Here is a 21,987-nt window from a genome sequence, read left to right on the forward strand (position 1 = left end):
CTGTTTTGTCTGTATTCTCTAGCGACAACAGCGGAAACATGTCCTTGGGCGCATTCTCTTCTGGGGTTTCTCATAACAAAGTGATTGGGCAGAGACTTTTGGAAGTAAGCAGACACCGACCTTTAGAGGTAGGATGGATAAAGGCATATGCAAATCTAGCGCACCATCGGCAAAGTGGAATGAGGAAGTTGATAGATTAACACAAGTACAAACAGTAGCTGCTGAAGAAGAGGAGTAGCAAAGACTAATCAAATGGTTGCATGTAAAAAGGGGACATTCAGGGACAAATGACCTATATCATGAATGTGTGGCATGGGGATGGCCTGTGTCAATGGCATTAGTTAGTGAAATCATATCAGCTTGCCCTCAATGCCAACTCCGACTGAAAATGAATCATCCTAATCAAGCCCCCCCCTCAGCACATTCAAAGAAACAAAGTCTTATGGAGTACCTGGCAAATTGATTATGTAGGACCATTAAGACCTGCTTAATCTGGTCGAAAATATATCCTGGTAGGCGTGGAAGTAGTATCCAGACTAACCATGGCTACGGCAGTAAGTGCAGCCACTGGTGAGAATACTGTGAAAACCCTGCAGGATTTGGAGTGCGTACAAAGTGATAATGGCAGTCACTTCACTGCTACTGTGGTGCAAGATTGGGCAAAACAGGAAGGAGTAAAATGGATGTTTCACACTCCCTATTATCCCCAAGCTAATGGTATAGTGGAAAGAGTCAATGGCATGATTAAGAAACATGCAAAGGTGTCACAGCCTAACTGGGATCTGCGGCTATCCCAAGCAGTCTACACAGTAAATAACAGATGGGGGACTTATGGAAGCCCCGAAATACACGGCTTTCTGTCCCACAGGACCTCTTGCTACAACTGCATCAGAGCCCTCAAAGTCACAAAATCACACACCTGTTCAAATGCAGGTGGGACAGCCCGTGATGGCAAAATTGCCCTCTATTGGTGTTGTTCCTTTGATTTTGTCTAAACCTCGAGGACTTTGTGCCTGGGAAGCCACTGATGCTAGTGGGAAAATGCACCGCATAAGCAGTCATTGGATCATTCCAGACTTTTGATTCCTAGCTAAAACCTGGACCAAATAAAATTGCCTGTTTGCGCTTGCAAAATCAGTAACAACCCAACATGTGCCAGTCAAGACAGGGACCGAGCAATACTTCCTTTTGCTTTTCAGGATATCAATACCCCGCAACACTGTAAAATGATACCTGGACCCAAGAACTCTCCTCTACTGAGCTCAAGTATCCACAAGGGTTGTTAGTTTTCTGCATAGAGTGTCTTGTTGTTTGGATTGGTCTGTAAACTGGAGAGTTGTAATAGGGTTATCTTAATAGGATAAAACTGTAGTTGGGATCAGCAAACATGATATTTACAACTCACATTGGGAAGGTATACTTTGGCTTGATATGTTTACTTTACTGAAATCAAGGAGATGCCCAAAGTGAGAACAGGCAAACGTTATCCATCCCTGACTCTGCCACGCATGGTTTGCAGGATAACTTAGCCCTAACTTTATTAAAGGGGTTTGCAACTGCTCTCAATGAATCTAGTTAGTATTACTGCTTGCCTGCCTCAGCCTAAATCTGTACAAGACCCCCTTCCTATGGGTATCCTTCCCACTGACATAGCAGGGAGCTTGCTGAGATCGTGGAGTACACCAGGTACTCTCCAAATAGTGAATCTTTACTCTCCAAAGAGGGAGCGAATTGCTGTGCAATTTAGTAGGCCATTTAATTTTTCTACGTTTGATAAGACCAGTTGCATTTATTCTGGAAACAATATTACTTCAACTCTTCCTTGTAGCTGGATTTTATGGGGAGCAACAGATTTGCAGCCTTGGGGACGAGCAACTGCCACCCTGCAATATAGTCAATCTGTAGATGCATCTTGGTGTATACAGTGGGATAGAGAGCAAGATTGTCCTCAAAATAATCTAAGATTGTCCTCAAAATAATCTTAACTTAAACTGCTCTTGGTTTGGAGAATTTCAGGACTTCACAGGTTTTACAGCATCTTGCCAGAATGTCATAAATTGCTTGGATTGGGAACAATACAATTGGGTCAGATATTATTGTCCAGTTTACATTTCCTTTAAATTAGGCTGTCTGTGCCATAATCACAGCACAAGGTATAAATCAGTAAGTGTAAACTTTGGCCTCGTAATGATTGCTGTATTGCTTCTGGTGACGCTCCGGCTGGTTTGATCTGGGCCTGCAGTGATGGCAATATGTATGCCTCCTTATGGGCTGGATTACCTGAACTCCAATGTACTTTGGGCCTTCCAACATTTTGCCCCATGTGGAGGAGGACTCCCCTTCGACCCCACTGGATGGCTTGTGCAAAACAGGCAAAAATAGAACTGTCAGGACATGTAGAGGGGTAGCAGGACCTAGGAGTAGCTACCCACATAGCCTGGGGAATGGAAGGACTTTTTGGATTTGGTCGTGCTACTGTGCGAACGCGATTATGGTTAAATAAGTTAGCATATCAAGTAGAAAAACTAGCTAATGCCACTGATGCTAGTATACAGTTGCTCAACCATCAACTACACGCTACATCAAAAATGACTCTTCAGAACGGGATGGCACTGGACTTGATGCTGTTACACCAAAATGGACTTTGTGGCTACCTAAACCTCTCCAGTACCGACTGCTGCATTTATATCCCTAATGTTACACAGAACCTCGATATCCAATTAGAGAAGATAGGACAGGTGGCGAAAGACACCCATGAACTCTGGGAATCAAGGAACACTAGTTGGCTGGCGAAGGTGTTTAGTTGGCTTGGATTTGGTGTCACTGGTTGGATCCAAAGTTTAATAGAGTATGTGATAATGTTCATTGTGATGATAATTATCCTAAGTATAGCAATATCTTGTGTAAAATCTACTATAATGAAAGCTATTGATGTAAGGATGATTCAACTCACCACTTATATCCCTTTACAAGCAGATGACCCAATCGACATCCCGGCTACTAAGACTCTAATTTGAAATGAAATTTCAATATGCAAAGGTGACTGGAGTCACGGGGTGGATACACAAACTTTGTTACAAACATTACTTACTACTGTAGCTGCAATTTTTGTATGTATTCTTATCAAATGAAAATGGTAAAACTATACCCCCCCCCCGGCTTTTCGTAACTTCCCTCTGCTAATGTACCAATGCATGGTCACTTGCTTAATTGCATCATGTTTTACCCACGTAATATTAATGTCTAAATGCCCTCGTGTGAAGCTTGAGTGGCTATAGTCACGGGGTGGATAGTGTGAGAGAATTGCTCGAGAAGAGGAGGGACTTGGAGAAAGATGGAGTCTGACAGAAGTTCTGGCATTGCAGAGACTTGCTTGAGGTGAGAGATAGTTACCAATTCCAGGATGATTGGCATGTGTGGAATCTACTTCTCCCTAGGCGACACCATCTGCCCTCCTAGCCCATACTAATAAGAGTGAATGGAGGGTGGAGTGAAGACACTGGCCAAACTCTATTGTACTTCCTGCAGAGGTGGCAGCTTCGTGGTGCCACAAAGCTGATGGGCCAAAGATGGTGGCAGATCAGTTCCATCTGGTAAGCTTTGCTCAGGCTTCTTCTCCTCCTAATCCCATTATAATACCAATACATGACCACTCCTCACTGAGCATGCTCTCTAGATTAATAACAAAAGTAAATATGACTAGAGTCACTCAAGCTCCACCTGGATGTAAAAGAAAATATATAAAAGGTGAACTAAGTGGGGAGAAGAATGAAGAACGAGGAAGGAAGAAAGGAGAGAGAGGGAGGACTCCATCAGAACTTCTGGATCAGTTGACAGGCTGAACCCCTTTCCTTCCCTCAGGTCAGGACACAGCCTGAGGAGACTCCTCAAGATTGAGAGCCCTCTCCCATCTTCTGGGTTAGTGATGATTGTGCATTTGTACACTAGGCACTAGCTAAAAACCCCACACTGTAGTAGAGAATTTCCTATACTGACATCCGAAACCTGTTTTTTTTAAATGTTGCATTTGAATAAATTGTGCTATTTGTGAACTTGACTACTTGTCTTGAAGGCAATCAGACCTACAGTCAGCAGGCTGTGGGTGAACCCGATACTGCCAGAGTTGGGCGTATAGGTAACACAGTATTTGGTATCCCTATGAAGAGATGAGTCCAGCTGCCCCCAGTCCCTCTAACCTTTGAGGATCATCTGGAACGCAAGGGGATTCATCTCTTACCAAATTTGCCCTCCCTCCCCCCATCAAACCGCAACACTTTCCTCCTCCCCCCCCTTTCCTCCTCCCCCTCCCAATATTGAGGTAGTTTTGGTGTGAGCCTTGTCATGAATGCAAAGACTGATAGATTCCCATGGTGTTACTGATGCAAAAGGTCCAGCTGCTGGTGCAGCTATGCCAGTGGGCAAAATTGCCCCAGAAATTTCTGGAAAATATGTTTGGGAGAAACCAGCCCCTGAGCCTTTTCCCTCTCAGGCAGCAATATCCCCAAGGAGAGTCAGCACCAGCATTGTGCCTTCTCCTTGTTCCTTACTCAAACACAGGAGTTGATCTAAACAGGCTGGATTTGCAAGTGCCTTCTCCCTGGTAACACCATTTTCTTCTTTAAAAACTATTCAAGAAGGATTTTTTTTTGATAACACGCTGATCTGATACATGGATAAAAGTAGTATAGGGATAGACCAGCATTATGAAGTCAGCTTTAAATATATCTTCTCTATTTAGAAATAATAATAATAATATAATCCTGTGTTCTCCTGTTGATATTGCTCAGCATCTTTTCATTCACATCAGGATGGGTAATATTTAGGTAGTAAGATTCAAATGTTTTTATGTTACTTAGAATTCCTTAATGAGGTAACTGTTGTGTTTTTTGGTGGTGGAGGGAAGAAGCCACAAACCTTTCCAAGTTACAGGTGAGCGGAATGCTCAAGTTTCTGTATTCATCAATATTTCTCCACAGTTTGGCTGAAGAGCAGGACAAAGGGAGGGGAGACTGAGTGGAGCCATGAGCCGAGTGGGACAAAAAGAGCCATCTGCAAGGAGATGGGGGCCTTTACAAAGGAGGGAAATAGGGCAATTCCCCCACGTTCTTCAGCAAGGGGGACAAAGGAGTTGGTGAGCTCAGGTGAGAACAGATGGCGGGAGGCCGGAGTTCGGTGTAGGCAGGCCAGGAAGGCTGTAACTTCTGAGTGCCTTGGCCAATGGGGAAAAGGAGAGGGCGTCCCTCGGTCGGGAAATTAGGATAAAAGGGGGGCTGCGTCCTCCAGCAATTTGAGAGACCCCACAGGGATATGGCCGGTGGACTCTCCCTTTATTCGAATAAAGTTTTAGGACTCCTCTGTCTCCTTTTGGACATTCAGTTCTTGATAGCGAGATTTTCCACACACAGGAGCACCTTGTTTCTAACATTTAACGTCATAATAATTGTATAATGCATTTCTTTACTCTCTATAATTTGCATTTTGAAGTAAATGAAATTGCATGTTCTCTTCTTTAGAGTCATTTGGCTACCAGTACAGTATATGTAATATCTCATAACAGACTGCAGACAGGGTAATATATTTAAATTACCATTTCATTTTATTCCATTTTAAAAATGCTACTTTGCCAAGTAGGATTTTTTTCCCTTCACTAAATATAATGCAAAAATTTTATTCTTTGTAAAGTTACCAAAAGTGCATTAAAAAGCTTTACCTTTTAATAGATTTATTTCAGCTGTACAATATGGGAATTTGTATGAATTCCATTCAGCTTAAACAGAAAGAACAACAAACACTTAGAATATCATATGGCATTTAATACTAAATTCAGTTGAAGAGAGTCTGCCTTCTGCACTATGGCAGCACCCTGTGCTGCAGTCCTGCTACAATTTGGGCACATCATGTTCTGGCTTCAGCAGTCTGTAAGTGTGTAAACAACCAAAATGAGAACTTGGACCCTGTAATTTGGATGAGCCTCCAGCTGAATCTGGCCTTTTCCATAGTTCTCTGTTACTGTAGGCTTGGAACAGTACCAAGCAAACGGTGTCCACTTCTGTGATTCAGCATTTGCTGTGCTAAACTCTCATCCTTCCAAGGATTTGGAGGGGATCGGCTACAGCCATCTTACAATTCTCTGTGGGCCCTGCAGTCCCAATGTGATACGTGGGAATGAAATGGAAAAATGAACTGGGGCTGGGCTCTGCTGTGAAGAACTGTAAGAGAGGCTGATTCTCCTTTCTGTAGCCAGACTGAGAAGTTGCAGCCCAATGGATTTTCAGGCTGAGTTGACCTGAACATATTTGAATATTTCAAGTGAAATGAAAAACTGTTATTAGGGCTATTATTTCTATTTGCGATATTTGTCTGTATTATGTGTTGTACCCCTTGTATAATGATGCTGACATGAGGTATGGTTGAAACTGCTACGAAAAGGTTATCTGTTCGGGTCCTTGGCTACAATAGATTGACCTCTACAGATCACAGGGTGGCATGTATAGGAGGTAGAAATTTGTATGATCTGTAAGGTCATAAAACTATTGTGCAAAACAGAATCCAGACCTTGAGAAAGAAGATGTTTGCCCGCCTGGGCTGAGCGATAAGGAGCACGGAGGCGGCTGCTCAGCCAGGCTCACAGCCGACCTCCTCCAAAAGCAGTTGAAGGCAACTGCTTGACTGGGCTTGTAGCCAACTTAACCGCAGATGTCCCTTAAACTAGGGACAAGGGACTAGGGAAGATCAAACGCCTGAGAAGGAGGAGGAAGATGAGGAAGGCAGGACCCTCAGGCTGAGGGCTGGGACCCCCTACTGGTATGCGTGCCTGCGCACCCAGGAGGGAAGGTTATGTGACTGAAGGTGGAGTTTGTCCGCCCCCCGGCCTGCCTGCTGGCATGTACTGGCCCTATGTGGCAGGAGGCACTGGGCATAAAAATATAAGTTTTATCTGATGCTCAATAAAGTGTCTTTGGTTCATTATACCAAAGGCCCTGCTCTCAATACGCCACACTAAATCATGCTTCTGTTGAACTTGCATGCAATGCTTCTAGTGTTCCAGGCAGAAAAGCACATTTCTGCTTGCTTTTTTAATTATAAGTTGATGTAGCAAAACACAGAGTGGGGCATCTCTGACAGGCTGCTGCTCATACAGCCTTCTGAGCCTTCTGGCTGCAGCACCACCCGCCATTGACCTACCAAGGTTTCTTCTAGGGTCTGTTAGGAGCCAAATCTTTGACTTTGCAAAGCACTAGAGGGCAGGCTAACCTAGATTTTTCCCTACCAAAATGAAGAATAGGAGAAATTAAGTTCCCAATCCTGTTCATAAGTGTAATGTAAAAGAAAACCTCACACTGCACCCAAAGTCTTTAACAGGAATTAGGCCACTTAGCAGCAAATACTTCTTGTTTTCATTGGAGAGCTTTATTTCCAAGGCCAAGTGATAAGTGGTTGTGTGGCGAAGCAGACGTGAATCATCGGGAGCTAGGTATATCCCCGCATTGCTGAGGGAACAGTCTGCACTCACTGGCCCGTGGGGATCCCACAGACATGCGCTCTTCCCAGGCCTACAGCTCAGGGTTATTCTCCTGGCTCCTTCTGAGGATACAGCAAATGCCTGCACGTCTACCTGCGTGTCTACCTGCGCGTCTGGCCCCGCGCTGCGGCCAGGTGAGTGGTGGCTGCAAGGTGACATATACGACTAAAATTCATCCTGGGAGTTAAAAAATATTCTTTGTGGCACTCCCCTGCTGTGTGCTTGGATACATGACGAGCAGCTCGGTATTCCTGTGTTAGCTAGCAACAAATGCAGATGCGTTGTCTTTCATGGTGGCTGCTAGACCAAGGCATTGGCTTTTGTGTTATTAATGGCCTGTTTCTGCAAGCTTTTCCAACGTGGAGCAGTCTTTGCTTCTGGGCTGTCTATCCATTAGCCCAGAGTGAGATCAGGGATGATGGTTCAGCAAGATGGGCTGCAGAGTTCAGCCCTCAGTTACTCTACAAGAAAGTGCTGCAAGTATTTTAGTTCTGCAGAACCCAAAGGCCCTAAAAGGTCCTGATGGCCTCCTCCATGTCTCGATTTGATTAATTTTCATAGCCATTTAATGATTAAGCTTTTCACAGGCTCAGAGCTGCTCGGGGTGAAGCAAACTGGCTCAGTGGCACAGAGCCACTGACTGAGATAAAATCCTGCTGTGAATACATCAGCTCTGGAGCAAGTCACGAGTGAGGCACAGAGTTTTAATGAATACGTGTATTTTGTTTTAGCTCTCAAGATTTCTTGTTGTCACGTATCATTTACCATCCAGATTAACCTACCACCCTGAGTTATATGGAACTTTAAGCCTGTTAATGTAATGTTTCAAGTAAGCTGTTAAAAACAACTGCATCAACTGTCTAGGAGGTGTCTTAGGTTGTTTTGTCCATTCCTTGATCCAGGCAGATTATTTTTTTCAGTGTGTTTCTCACCACTTCATACAGTATGAAAATGCCTTTCATTTAAGAATCTTTTTCAGGATTTTTCCCTTGGATTCACCAAGGGAAAATCTTGCCTGACTAACCTGATAGCCTTCTATGATGAAATGACCGGCTGGATAGACGAGGGGAGAGCGGTGGATGTCGTCTATCTCGACTTCACCAAGGCTTTTGACACCGTCCCTCACAACATCCTCCTGGGCAAGCTCCGGAAGTGTGGGATAGATGAGTGGACAGTGAGATGGATTAGGAACTGGCTGGATGGCAGGGCCCAGAGAGTGGTGATCAGCGGTGCAGAGTCTAGTTGGAGGCCTGTGGCTAGTGGGGTCCCCCAGGGGTCAGTCCTTGGTCCAGTCCTGTTCAATTTATTCATCAATGACCTGGATGAAGGCACAGAGTGCTCCCTCAGCAAGTTTGCTGATGATACCAAACTGGGAGGAGTAGCCGATACCCCAGAGGGCTGTGCTGCCATCCAGAGGGACCTGGACAGACTGGACAACTGGGCGGTGAAAAACCTCATGCAATTCAACAAGGCCAAGTGCAAGGTTCTGCACCTGGGGAGGAATAACCCCAGACACCAGTACAGGCTGGGGACCGAGCTTGTGGAGAGCAGCTCTGCGGAGAAAGACCTGGGTGTCATGGTGGACGACAAGTTGACCATGAGGCAGCAGTGTGCCCTCGTGGCCAAGAAGGCCAATGGGATCCTGGGCTGCATTAAGAAGAGCGTCTCCAGCAGGTCGAGGGAGGTGATCCTGCCCCTCTACTCAGCCCTGGTGAGGCCGCATCTGGAGTACTGTGTCCAGTTCTGGGCTCCACAGTACAAGAGGGATGTGGAGCTGCTGGAGAGAGTCCAGCGCAGGGCTACAAGGATGATCAGGGGCCTGGAACATCTGTCCTATGAGGAGAGGCTGAGGGAGCTGGGCCTGTTCAGCCTGGAGAAGAGAAGGCTGAGAGGGGATCTAATCAGTGTATATAAATACCTCAAGGGAGGGAGTGCAGAGGACGGGGATGGTCTCTTTTCAGTGGTGGCCACTGATAGGACTAGAGGAAATGGCCGGAAACTGAAACATCAAAAATTCCATAGGAACTTAAGGAAAAATTTCTTAACAGTGAGGGTGACAGAGCACTGGAACAGAGTGCCCAGAGAGGTTGTGGAGTCTCCTTCTCTGGAGATCTTCAAAACCCGCTTGGATGCAGTCCTGTGCCACGTGCTTTAGGTGTCCCTGCGTATGCAGGGGGGTTGGACTAGATGATCTCTAGAGGTCCCTTCCAACCCTAAGCATTCTATGATTCTATGATTCTATGATACTTGATGCCAAGTTTATCCTGGTATAACTCTAGTGTATTTCAATCAGTCTGATCTCTGGTCAGTGTAAGTCCCCATAGAAGTACTCTGTAATATGATTATTACTAATTTCAAGGTATTTTTCCTGATTCTTTACATTTTTTTTTCACAACATTTCCTACTGCTACTCAGCATAACTAGGCTATCAAATCCTCTTTCACTCTTCCAATACCAAATTGGGATCATTTACCTGAAGGGCAAAAAAAAAATTATGAACAAGTATAAAGCTATTAAGGGCAAATGTTTTGGGAAGTACTTTGGCCTATACTGCTTTCTCTGACACAGTAGTCATGGATTGAATAAGATGAAAGGAATTATTGGTCTCTGTCTGTATGGTAGTCTTTAAGATTTTTCTTTCTGAGTAGAACAAATCCAGAGTTCCTAAGGTAAACAGAAATTTGGCTGACCACCAGCCAAATAAAACCTCCTTGAACACCTCAGGATTGCGTCCTGTCTGAACAAACAGGCTGGAGGGAGTTGTGTGAAGCCGTCTGCTGTGACCTGTCACTGCAGTGGATGGCGGCTTGCTAATGATTTTAGGAGAGCTGGGTTATACCAGCGCTGACTCTCCTGAATATTGAAGTGTGGGTTTATGATATAACACCCTGGGCTGGCAGCTATGTTAATGAGAACCTGAGCCAAGCTGTGTCTCACCTTCATTTAGTCCAAAGCAAAGTGGTCAAAATATGATGGGGAATTTCTGTGCTCTCAGGAGTCTCAGAGCTGCTTCAGGACTGTCCATGGCTGCTTATTACTCTGATACCATGTTATTTTATTTGTCAGTGAGTGCCTGCTGAGAGATAGCCAGGCCTCAGGAAGCTGCTTTCCTTGGTTAATGAGATATTGAGAGAGGTGAAGTGTCAGCAAGTTCCCTTTCTCCACCTAAGACATATCAAAGCTCCATTTCTTTGTACTCCACCAAAAGTTGGTTATAGAAATGAGAAGCTAAAAGAACATAAAGAATAGAAAGCATATGGTCAAGTCCACTAGAGGATTTGGAAATGTTCCCTCTGCTTTTGAATCCATCTTGAAACACATGAAAGCAGTATCACTGGTTCACTCGTGAGTTAGGTCTGCCCAGACCCAGTTTGGATTAAAGAGCTGAACATGACCAGAATACACTTATTTTCTATATTACACATCTCCAGGGAATATTAGAAAGGTGTTGGGGTCAGCCTGGGGCCGGTGACGGGGAGCGTCTCCTCGGCAGATGGGGGGGCTGAGCAGGAGAGGCGGGAGCTGCAGCCACTTGGCCAGCGCGTGACCAGGCAGCTCATTGGATGGCCTTGGCAGGGCGGGGGTTGCTCCGGGTGGGGAAGCTCTGTAAGTGGCGTTTAACCCTAAATAAAGGTCTGTGGCTCACCCTCGCAGGGACCCTGCTCCTCAATATGCCTGCAGAAAAGGGAGTCTTGTCAGCTAGCTGCCTTGTGGCTTCTATGCTATACTCGTGGGAGTGCCCTGAAATTTTGCGCAATCACAGTTAATTTGTATGATTTCCTTTGTGTATGGAACAGTATGTACGCTTTTTTTTTCTTCTGTCAAAGGGATGCAACTCTTATTGCCATTGTACGTGATGATTGCGAGAGAAGAGGTTGTATCTACAGGAAGAGCACTGTGGTTTGCATTTGGAGCATTTCTGTTGCCCTGACTGGGATTAAGAAGTACTTGGCTCAGGCACCCGAGGGCCATAGCAGTGGGTAGACCTGAGAATTTTATCCTAAGTTGAGTTTTATTCTACTACCCTATGTTTTAGCTCATCTCAAAACCAACATATAGTCCAACATAGTTTTAAGCTGCTTCTCTGAATAGAAAGGCTAAGGCTGGTAGAATTGCTGGAGTCTGGCTACAGCTCGTGTACTTGGTTAATATATGGTGGTGTTTCGTTATGTTATTTTTAAGACATTCTGAAATTAATCTACAGAAGCCCACATGCAAATTTAAAGGGAGCATGTCTGCTAAAAGCCTAATTTCAACAGAGTATTTAGGCATGTGCTTAACTTGACATCTTTAATGAGATTTAGCCATATATTTGTGCTCCTGAATTGAGACCAAAATTACATTCATTATAGCTCTGATTTCATGAAGCATTAGGGAGTTTGTGACCCCTGTTTTACATTGAACGAGCACAGAATTTTGTGACATTTTATTGCATGCAGCATTACACCTACTGCTGGGCAAAGCTCCTGGCATACTCCAAAGCTACAAAAATGTAGGGCATTGTTTTCGGACACAATTTTTTCTTTTTTTTTTTTTGTGTGAAGTGTGATGTTATGTTTTTAAAAGATCACAAGCACAAAATAGAACTTGGAGTGTGCATTTGGTAAAATGTGGATTTACAGAGAAGGGTGACAGGGCACTAGCTTCTGTTGCTTGATGCCCTGCCCCAGTGCAAGGTGTCCAAGTGCTCCCGGGGCAGCACTGTGCTTTGCAGGGCCCAGGGAAGAACCCGACACAAGAGCTGCCTGTCCAAGTCTAGGATCCAAAGCACAGGTAACGCTCAGCCTTCCTATTCCCCTCTGCCCTACACTGAAGTGAAAGTTGAGTTCAAATAATGTTTATGCCCTTTGAAAGCACTAGCAGCAATGTAGATGTGAGAATGTAGCATAAAAGTTGTATGGGTTTTATCTGCCGCATTTGACATAGCGATCAGTGTGTCCTCAAATTCAATTTCTGAGTTGTTCCCTGTACAGTTAATGTTTCCTGCTTTTGTTTTTCTTGATCTGAACACAGTCATTCTGGGTCAAGAAACATCTCTTATCCAAGCATTTTTTTAAAATGTGCACAAATTATGTGTTTTACATACATAGGGAATTATTTTGGCTATGTGATTTCTCTATTTTTGAAGTCAAAACTGTATTCTTGAAGTCAAAAATTAGAGGCCTTTTAATTCTATTACTTTTAGTTAAAAATATTTTTAAATTTATTTAATTATTTAAATAGTATTTACATAAATAGTCTATTTCCATTTTATGTGCTCTGTTTCATGAACCTTCCACATAGATAACCACGAGATAATGGTTTTGGTATTGAATTGAATATGTCTGATCGTTACAACAAGTATGCATTATATGAGAGAGTGATTTGAAGCATATTGGGTACACAGAATATAATCTTGAATAAATTTCTAAAATGTTATCTGTATCTATAAGGATAATTTCCTTCAGGAAACAGTCTTTCAGGACAGGAGTCAATTCAGAGCTAAAACAGAGCAGGTGACTTCATATTCCCCCACATTGCTGAAATGCTGATTGATTCAGGAGCAAGTCTGGAAAGTGGTGGACTTGACGCTAGAAAAAGTTACTCACACCCAGTAAAATACACAGAAGTACAAACCCTGCAGTAAGGTCTAGTCCCAATAGGGACTTGATGCAGAAGATGAGTGACTGGTGAAAAGAAAAGCGTGTTTATTTTTTTACGATAGATTTTTCTCCATTGTTGTTTTGAATACATGGAAGCTGGTCAGCCAGTGAGTAAATCTATCAGCCTGCTGTAAAAAACCAAACCTGTGGGGAATGAGTCCAGTTAAAGCCAACTGCAGGGGCTGCGTGGGGACAGTGCCACGCTTAGAGAGGGACATGCTGTAAGGGACCACTTCAGACAGCTAAAGGCCTCAGAGCAGTGATCTGATTAACAAGATCTGATTAACTAAATGGTACTTTGCCAATTATGACTTGGACACTATGAAGTTTCAAGCATATAGTGAACAAGGCAGTTTACACACTTTTTGTTTACATTATGACAGTGCCCAAAACATCTCTGAGATCATCCTGGAAAGTGTCAAAAATGCAATCATTTTGAGGACAGTTTAATCTTAATCTCCATGTGCCTCACTTTCATTGTTAGTAAGAGGTTAGTGATATTAAGGCATTGCTGGAGTGCTGCAAATAGATGTGCTTGCAACATGGAGTAAAAAATGTTCTTTAATGAAAAATACAGTTTTCATAGTAAACAAAGGTTTTAAAAATATTTTTCAGTAAAATTGCATTTACAATTGTCTCCTGAAAGGAAGAGTTGAGATTATGTTATAATAGTTTTTAAGCAAAGAATCAGAATTATGCTTCATTTTTTATATTTCAAGTCCATTTTTTAATTTTAGTTTTGCAGGAAATGTCAATGGTTTCCTTTTTTACTATTTTGTAACAGAAAGAATGGAAATGCCAAAATTTCTTGAGAGAACAGCAAATACCAAACTTCTTGTGTCCTCTTTCTCTCCCCAGTTCCTGCTGGGGAGCAGCATGTTCCTGAGATTCTGCTCCCTAGTGAGTTGATATCCTTGGATGGAAAAACACACAATTATCATCATTATGTAAATTGTACCATATTTAAATTCATTTAGTTATTTTACAGTGTCCTAAGAAAGGGCTTGAAAGTACCTCTGTTTCTCGAAAGAATATATAAAGAAAGTATTTACCAGAGAGTTTCTTAGAAGAAATCCTGTTTAATTTTTTTTCATGCTTTACAGTTTTCAAAGTGTTTCAAATTTTTATTTCAAGCACTTAAGATTTGAACACAGGACTCTAGACACTTCTGGTAAAATGCACTAGTTCGGATTAAGTTACTGTCTGTAGGACTTACCTGAGACAGGAACACCACTGCACTGGGAACTGCAAAAACAATCTGCGCCAAATCCTGGCCCATTGAAGTCAGGGACAGAAATCCTGTCCACTGCAGTGGAGCCAAGAGTCAGGTTTTGTCCTCAGTAGGGACAGACCTCATCTGGAAACTCTAGGCCTCACCACTCTTGTGCTTTGGCAAGGGAGGCGGGAACCCTCTCCAACCACTCTTGTGCCCAATGGCTGCTCCAGGAGGCTCCTCTGAATAGGCCTAAAAAACAAACAGAAAACAAGGATGCAGCTCATGCAACAGCCTGAGTTCCCTTGTCTCTTTTTCTGGAACTTGCCAGAGGCCCTTGCATCTCTAATTGAAAATCTGTGAAATGCCAAATTCATTATTATCGCCCCATTGTGTTTCTAGGCAGAGGCAAGGGCTGTTATATGTCAATATCGGCAGCTCACAGTTGGACAGATAGACACAGACTTCATTTAGGGTTGGAGTAAAATTATTCCAGGAATTTATTATTATTATTTTCTATTTATTTTTCATAGAATCAAAACTGGTGCACCCTTCTTTTAGCTCCTATTTTGGAAGTACCTTCACTGCAGCAGCCTTCCAAGTTCATAATCTCTATAGTATTCTTGGACTGTCAAGTTTTCAGCATGTCTCATTTTTTAAACTTGGATAATTCTGCTGAGTGGGCAAGCTCCGGAAGTATGAGATAGATGAGTGGACAGTGAGGTGGGTTAGGAACTGGCTGGATGGCAGAGCTCAGAGGGTGGTGATCAGAGGTGCAGAGTCGAGTTGGAGGCCTGTAGCTAGCGGTGTCCCCCAGGGGTCAGTCCTCGGTCCAGTCCTGTTCAATTTATTCATCAATGACCTGGATGAAGGCACAGAGTGTTCCCTCAGTAAGTTTCCTACAAAACTGGGAGGAGTAGCTGATACCCCAGAGGGCTGCGCTGCCATCCAGAGGGACCTGGACAGACTGGACAACTGGGCGGTGAAAAACCTCATGAAATTCAACAAGGCCAAGTGCAAGGTCCTGCACGTGGGGAGGAATAACCTGAGACACCAGTACAGGCTGGGGACCGACCTTCTGGAGAGCAGCTCTGCAGAGAAAGACCTGGGTGTCATGGTGGACAACAAGTTGACCATGAGGCAGCAGTGTGTCCTCGTGGCCAAGAAGGCCAATGGGATCCTGGGGTGCATTAAGAAGAGCGTCTCCAGAAGGTCAAGGGAGGTGATCCTGCCCCTCTACTCAGCCCTGGTGAGGCCACATCTGGAGTATTGTGTCCAGTTCTGGGCCCCACATTACAAGAGGGATGTGGAGCTGATGGAGAGAGTCCAGCGCAGGGCCACAAGGATGATCAGGGGCCTGGAACATCTGCCCTATGAGGAGAGGCTGAGAGAGCTGGGCCTGTTCAGCCTGGAGAAGAGAAGGCTGAGAGGGGATCTGATCAGTGTATACAAGTACCTCAAGGGAGGCAGTGAGGAGGATGGGGCTGGCCTCTTTTCAGTGGTGGCCACCAACAGAACTAGAGGAAACGACCAGAAACTGAAGCATCAAAAGTTCCACAGGAACTTAAGGAAAAATTTCTTAACAGTGAGGGTGACAGAGCACTGGAACAGGCTGCCCAGAGAGGTTGTGGAGTCTCCTTCTCTGGAGATCTTCAAAACCCGCTTGGACGCAGTCCTGTGCCATGTGCTCTAGGTGACCCTGCGTGTGCAGGGGGGTTGGACTAGATAACCTCTAGAGGTCCCTTCCAACCTTAAGCATTCTATGATTCTATGATTCTATGAAAGTAAGGGGTGGGCATTTTTTGCTTCACCTTCACATCTTTCTTACATGAGAGATATAGGGTTTCTAGAAGATGAGGAATAAGTTGAAGGCAGTTCAAGGCTTGGCCATAGTAACACAATGCATTATTTATTTATTATTATTATTATTTTGCTTCTTGCTTCTCCTGGACCAATTCACTTCAAGGGAAGCAGACCAATTGTACTACTTATATGGCTATGCAATCACTGTTCATCAGAAAGAAATCATCTGGATATGAGATATGAACAAATCATATTGTTAATGCTGCTTGAGTCTCTATTTTTAGGGTAAGCTTTTATTTACAGAGATGAATTTAAATCTGCAGCACATTTGCAGGGAGAGGTAATATTAAAAGTTGCTGTCAAGAAAAACAGTCAAGATTGCAAATTAGTTATATTAGTTATCTGGCTATATTAGTTATCTTAAGAAATGATATTGCCCTTCCTTGAAAAGTTTGTCTCATTTATAAGGTTAGAGCATCACACTCACTACTTAAAACGCCTGTACTGTCTGTCTGTCCATGTATACTCTTCCTCATGAATTTCTGAGATGAACTCTGGAGAGAACTAGTAAACTCAATGCATGGTATGTAAAATGGTTTGATGCATGTTTTAGAGCAGACTATAAAAAGGTAAGGCTGTAATTTATCTAATCTGCTTCCCTTTGCAGGAGGCCAAAAGCCATCCTTAGGCTCTTTTTGACAAATACATTTTGTCTGATTTATGCTGTATCATATTTCAAAGTTGAAGTTTGTAAAGTTTTAAAAGAACGGATTGCTGAAAGTTTTAAAACTTTTTTTTATCGCATCTTATTCTGTCACCAGATTTCACATTTCATTAGGCTTCATTAGGCTTCTCCCCATTTCAGTTCCATCATTGTTCTCAGAGTTCAAGGGAAGAGAGCCAGAAAAGACTGAGAAACATTTACGTGCTCTAGGTGTCCCTGCTTGTGCATGGGGGTTGGACTGGATGATCTCTAGAGGTCCCTTCCAACCTCAACCATTCTGTGATTCTGTGATAAAAGGAAAATATGAACAAAATAAGCATCTTAAGCCAAGTATTGGTGGGAGGTGCTATGCATAATAGGGCAATCCCATGCTCCTGCAATAAAAGAATCACATGATAGAGGCTAAAGAGGAGTCACAAATAATGGTGGGAAAGTCTTCTATAAAGAGCTTCAAGAACAAATATAATTACCCAAAGCATTATTAACTGTGGAGCAAAACACTCTGACCAGCCTTTCATATGGTTTAGAACGTTTACCAATAGTGCATCCACAATTCGCCGAGCCAATAAAAAGCAAAGGCTACAAAAATGTGAGCAGAGGGAGGGAGGAGATTGTGCGTTTGGCCTCAGAGGGCATTTTGGTAGCTTAACCATCATTTGGTAGATTAACCATCATTTCTTTAGTGGGAGTGCCTGCATTAACACAGGTGGCATGGATTACAACGGGCGGATCAACATTGTCCTCGAAGACACAGAGATGATTTAATACAAATAGAACCTTATCCAAACGCTCTCTTGGGTCCACTATTGAATTGAACTTTTGTAAATAGTCCTCGAGTGTCCTGTTTGTGCGCTCCACTATAGCCTGACCAGTTGGAGAGTTTGGGAGCCCGGCGGTATGCCTTACTCCCCAGCTCATGAGAAAGCATTGGACAGGCTCACTGACACAGGCTGGACCGTTATCCATCTTGATGTGCTCAGGCGAGCCCATGACCACAAAACATGTGGTTAGATGCCTGCAGACATGTAGGGCCCTTTCACCGGTCTGCGCTGTGGCCCACACAAACTTAGAGTAGTGTTGCAGCTTGGAGCGGGTCAGGAATGCCAGACATCAACTTCATAGAAGCTGGAACTGACTTCGTTTCTTAGCTTTTCATGCAGTACATTTATATGATTCTTAACAATTAGTGATGTAATTACACAGGCTCCTAATTGGTAGACAATGATCTAACTCAGACCCTTACAGCCCCCCTTACTTGTTTAGCTCATCCTTTTAGTTCAACAGCTCTTTTATTCCCTCTGACCTTGGTCTACTTTCTTATCTCCTAGTTAGCACTCCCTTTGTTCTTTCACTGAAACCTGAAGGCTGGAATTGAGCAGGCCTGCTGGGCAGCCATGTACGCGGCTCTCTAGCCATCCCTCTACAATTCCCCCTTTTTCTTTTGTACCAGCAAGGCCTGCTTAGTAGTACAGGACACTTCTTCCTCTCATGATGTTCTGCAGGCTCACACTTCCCACCGCTAGGGTACCAGCTGTTTGCCTGCTACATCTGATGTATGTGAGGTTGCTTCCAGCCAGGGTTTCACCCATTTTGCTGGCACCCATCTGGTTCCAGCATCTGTAATGATACAAGCATACCCTTTTTCCCAGGTTATCAAGTCCAAAGGTCCCATCCATTTTCCCATGTTCCAGTCTCTCAGCATCATCTTACACGGACCTGACTTTACTTCTGTCAGGGCTCCCTTTAGCCCAGCCCTGTGTTTGACCATCAGAGGGACTAGGCTGTCCTGGGGTAATCTCAAAAATTTTAAAACATATTCTGCTCTTGCCAATTTCTCTGCAGGCATAATTCCCAATTCTCCTCTTTTTTTTTCTTTTTTTTTTCTTTTTTTTCCCCTTTTTTTCCCTTTTTTTTCTTTTTTTTTCCTTTTTTTCTTTTTTTTCTTTTTTTTCTTTTTTTTTTTTTTTTTCTTATAGCTGGCATTTCAGCGTTTGGTTCATATGTTCCACTATGTCATGGTCCTCAGGATGCAATAGTATGGTGAAAAAACAATCTTTCAAATCGATTATTAAGATGTCCCAATCATTTTGAAAGGTTCACGATTTCCATTTCTATTTATGTTTGCATAGCTTCAATTTGGTTTCCTCCCCAGAAATTGCTTGGGATTTCTATATATTAAGGAGGCCCCCGCTCCAGTAGCATTGAGGCTTTTACAATTTGTAAGGACTGTTGCAGGTCCTTCCGTGCCAGTTGCACTGGAGCTTGGCCGTCGCTTCATTCTTGTTTCCCATGCTGAAGTACTTCCCTAGTCTCTTTCCAAGGATACAAGTCAGAGTACGGCTCCCAGTCCTCCACTGGTGGGGGGGGGGGAACGCCATAGTCTGAGTTATTCCTGGCTTTCCCTCTTTCAAATTCTGTACTTTCCTGTTGTGCTTATTCAGCCCTCTCTGCTGATATATATATTACACAATAAAGATCTAAAGACCACACACACAAACAGCACAAACACAATTTCCATCCAGTGGCACGACCTCACGTAGCTGTGCACTCCACTAGTGAGTTCCACTGTCTCAATTGCCAAGTCCCATCCTCGTTGCCAATTAGGTTGCGAATGGGTTTGGGATTCGGCAATAATCACACAGAACAAAGTGGCTACGGCTATTCAGGTGAAAGCACGTTAAAAAAGCAAAGTATGCCTAATTACTCGTGAGGTAATACTTGTCGGCAGGACACTGAGACTGAACATTCCCTCGAGTTGGCAGATGAGAGGGTTGCTGACAGGCTCCCAACTCAGCGGGCGTCCCCGCAGAGACAACGTGGGTCTCAGTGTTAGGAGTCTCACCCCTCCTTTCTCTCTGCACTGTCTGTTTATGCCCGGTGCATCCTGCCACGTAGGGCCAGTACGTGCCAGCAGGCAGACCGGGGGGCGGACAAACCCCGCCTTCAGTCACATAACCTTCCCTCCTGGGTGCGCAGGTGCGCATACCAGTAAGTGGTCCCAGCCGTCAGTCTGAGGGTCTTGCCTTTCTCATCTCCTCCCTCTCGGGTGTTTGACCTTCAAACTAATTTAGAGGATGTTTGCAGTTAAGTTGGCTGCAAGCCCGGTCGAGCAGCCGCCTTCAGCTGCTTTTGGAGGAGGTCGGCTCTGAGCCTGGCTGGGCAGCCACCTCCATGCTCCTTATCACTCAGCCTGGGCAGGCAAACATCTTCTTTCTCAAGGTCTTGGGTTCTATTTTATACAATAGTTTTATGACTCTACGGATCGTACAAATTTCCACCTTTCAACCATACCTCGTTTCAGCATCAATATACAAAGGATACAACACATAATAGGGATGAACATAGCAAACAGAAATAATAGCCCTAATAACGGTTTCTGTCCTCACTTAAAGCATTACAATTCTTCAACCCCCACTTTAAAAGACGGATCAAATCCCCCTGCACCTCCCTCCTGGCTGTTGTCAAGCCCTCAGCAACATAAGTCTCCTTGATCTCATTCGCCTTTTCTTCCCTGGCCCCCCTTCTCCTTTTTTCAAGGTGATCTAACAAGTCCTGGACCCAGCCGGGCCGTTCTTAGACACGACGGGGCGGTTCGGGAGTGGGGGCACAGACAGTGCAGGTGCCACCGGCACAGATGAGGACACGGGCTGGGGGGGTTGGCAATGGATCTCCAGACACCAGCGGTTTTCGGTGGCGTGGCGGTCCTGGTGTCAAGATTAATTTTGCGATTTGTTGACAGTCACTAGGAAGAAGCATATCGCTGTTAAAAATGTAGGATAGCATTTGTCTGGAGGGCTCGCCTTTGATCCCCCAACGCACGACCGTATCCCTCAATTGACTCAGAATTTTCCAGTCAAACGGATCCCATTTACCCGCTGCCCCCCCTTGACCATCCGGCTCAAAGGTTACCGGGCACGCTACCCTCATAGCCGGCTCCCATTGACCCTCCAGAATTGCATCCCTGATAACCCCAGACCAACGCGAAGAGGAAACCCGCGGACCCGAAAGCCCCCCGGAAGCCCCCGACCACCCCCCATCTGTGGCTCGCCCATCTGCCTGGGCTTGAACCAGCGCTTTAGAGGCTTCTCGGAACAGCTTATCAGAGGGTCGGTCCCGGCTTCGCTCTGGTGGTTGCTCCTGTGGTCTATTTCCAGCTGCCCCTGCCGGGAGTGATGGCGCCGATGGCTGCTGTGGCGATTCGGGAGTCGCGGTCGATTCGGCTGGCGCAGGTTCCGGTGGTGGAGGTGATGACTCCAAGAGACGCTGAAGTTGCGACGACCCACCTCCGAGAACGCTATCGATCAACTCCTTGGCGGTGCTCTTTGGGACTGCAGTGGCGCCTCGTCCAAGGGGGCCCTTCTGCACTGCCGATCCCTCAGGAGTTGATTCCTCCCCTTGCAGCATCTGCGTCGCGGCTGCTACCATTTTCTTTTCAGCCTGCATACACTTAAGCTGATTCGCCACCTCGCGCCAAGTTTGACCCAGTTCTTTGGCAGCTTTGTTGCCCTCCAGAGTGGCTTCCCATAATGAGTTCCCTATCTCACGCCACTCTGTTATACTAAAAACAAATTGTGGCTCCTTTAAATGTCCTTTCTCCCTTGCCCACTTAATCAACTCATACAGCTTCTTCGTGCTCACTGCTGCTTCCCTTTTTGCTAATAAGTCCAGCAGCAGTTGTTCAGCAGCTTCTCGCTCCATGTACACGTGCACTGGGAATTCTGCTTCTAGCCGTTACCCCACGCCGTCTTCCCGTGTGCGCAATCACGGCCGGCTTACCCGCTCCGGTCCACCTTCTTGGTCGGATCACTCGGCTGCACCCGTACGTCGTCCTCCGGAATCCCGCACCGTTGTGCCAGGTCCCTGTACCAGTCCCTGTTCGGAATCTGGTCCCTGTTCGGAATCTTGTCCCCGTTCGGAATCGTGTCCCTGTTCGGAATCTTGTCCCCGTTCGGAATCGGGTCCCTGTTCGGGCGCCACTTGTTGCAGCTTGGAGCGGGTCAGGAATGCCAGACATCAACTTCATAGAAGCTGGAACTGACTTCGTTTCTTAGCTTTTCATGCAGTACATTTATATGATTCTTAA

Source organism: Tinamus guttatus, unplaced genomic scaffold (genome assembly GCF_059628265.1).
Source record: "Tinamus guttatus ecotype Peru unplaced genomic scaffold, ASM5962826v1 Tinamus_guttatus_pri_ptg000071l, whole genome shotgun sequence".
Lineage (NCBI taxonomy): Eukaryota > Metazoa > Chordata > Aves > Tinamiformes > Tinamidae > Tinamus > Tinamus guttatus.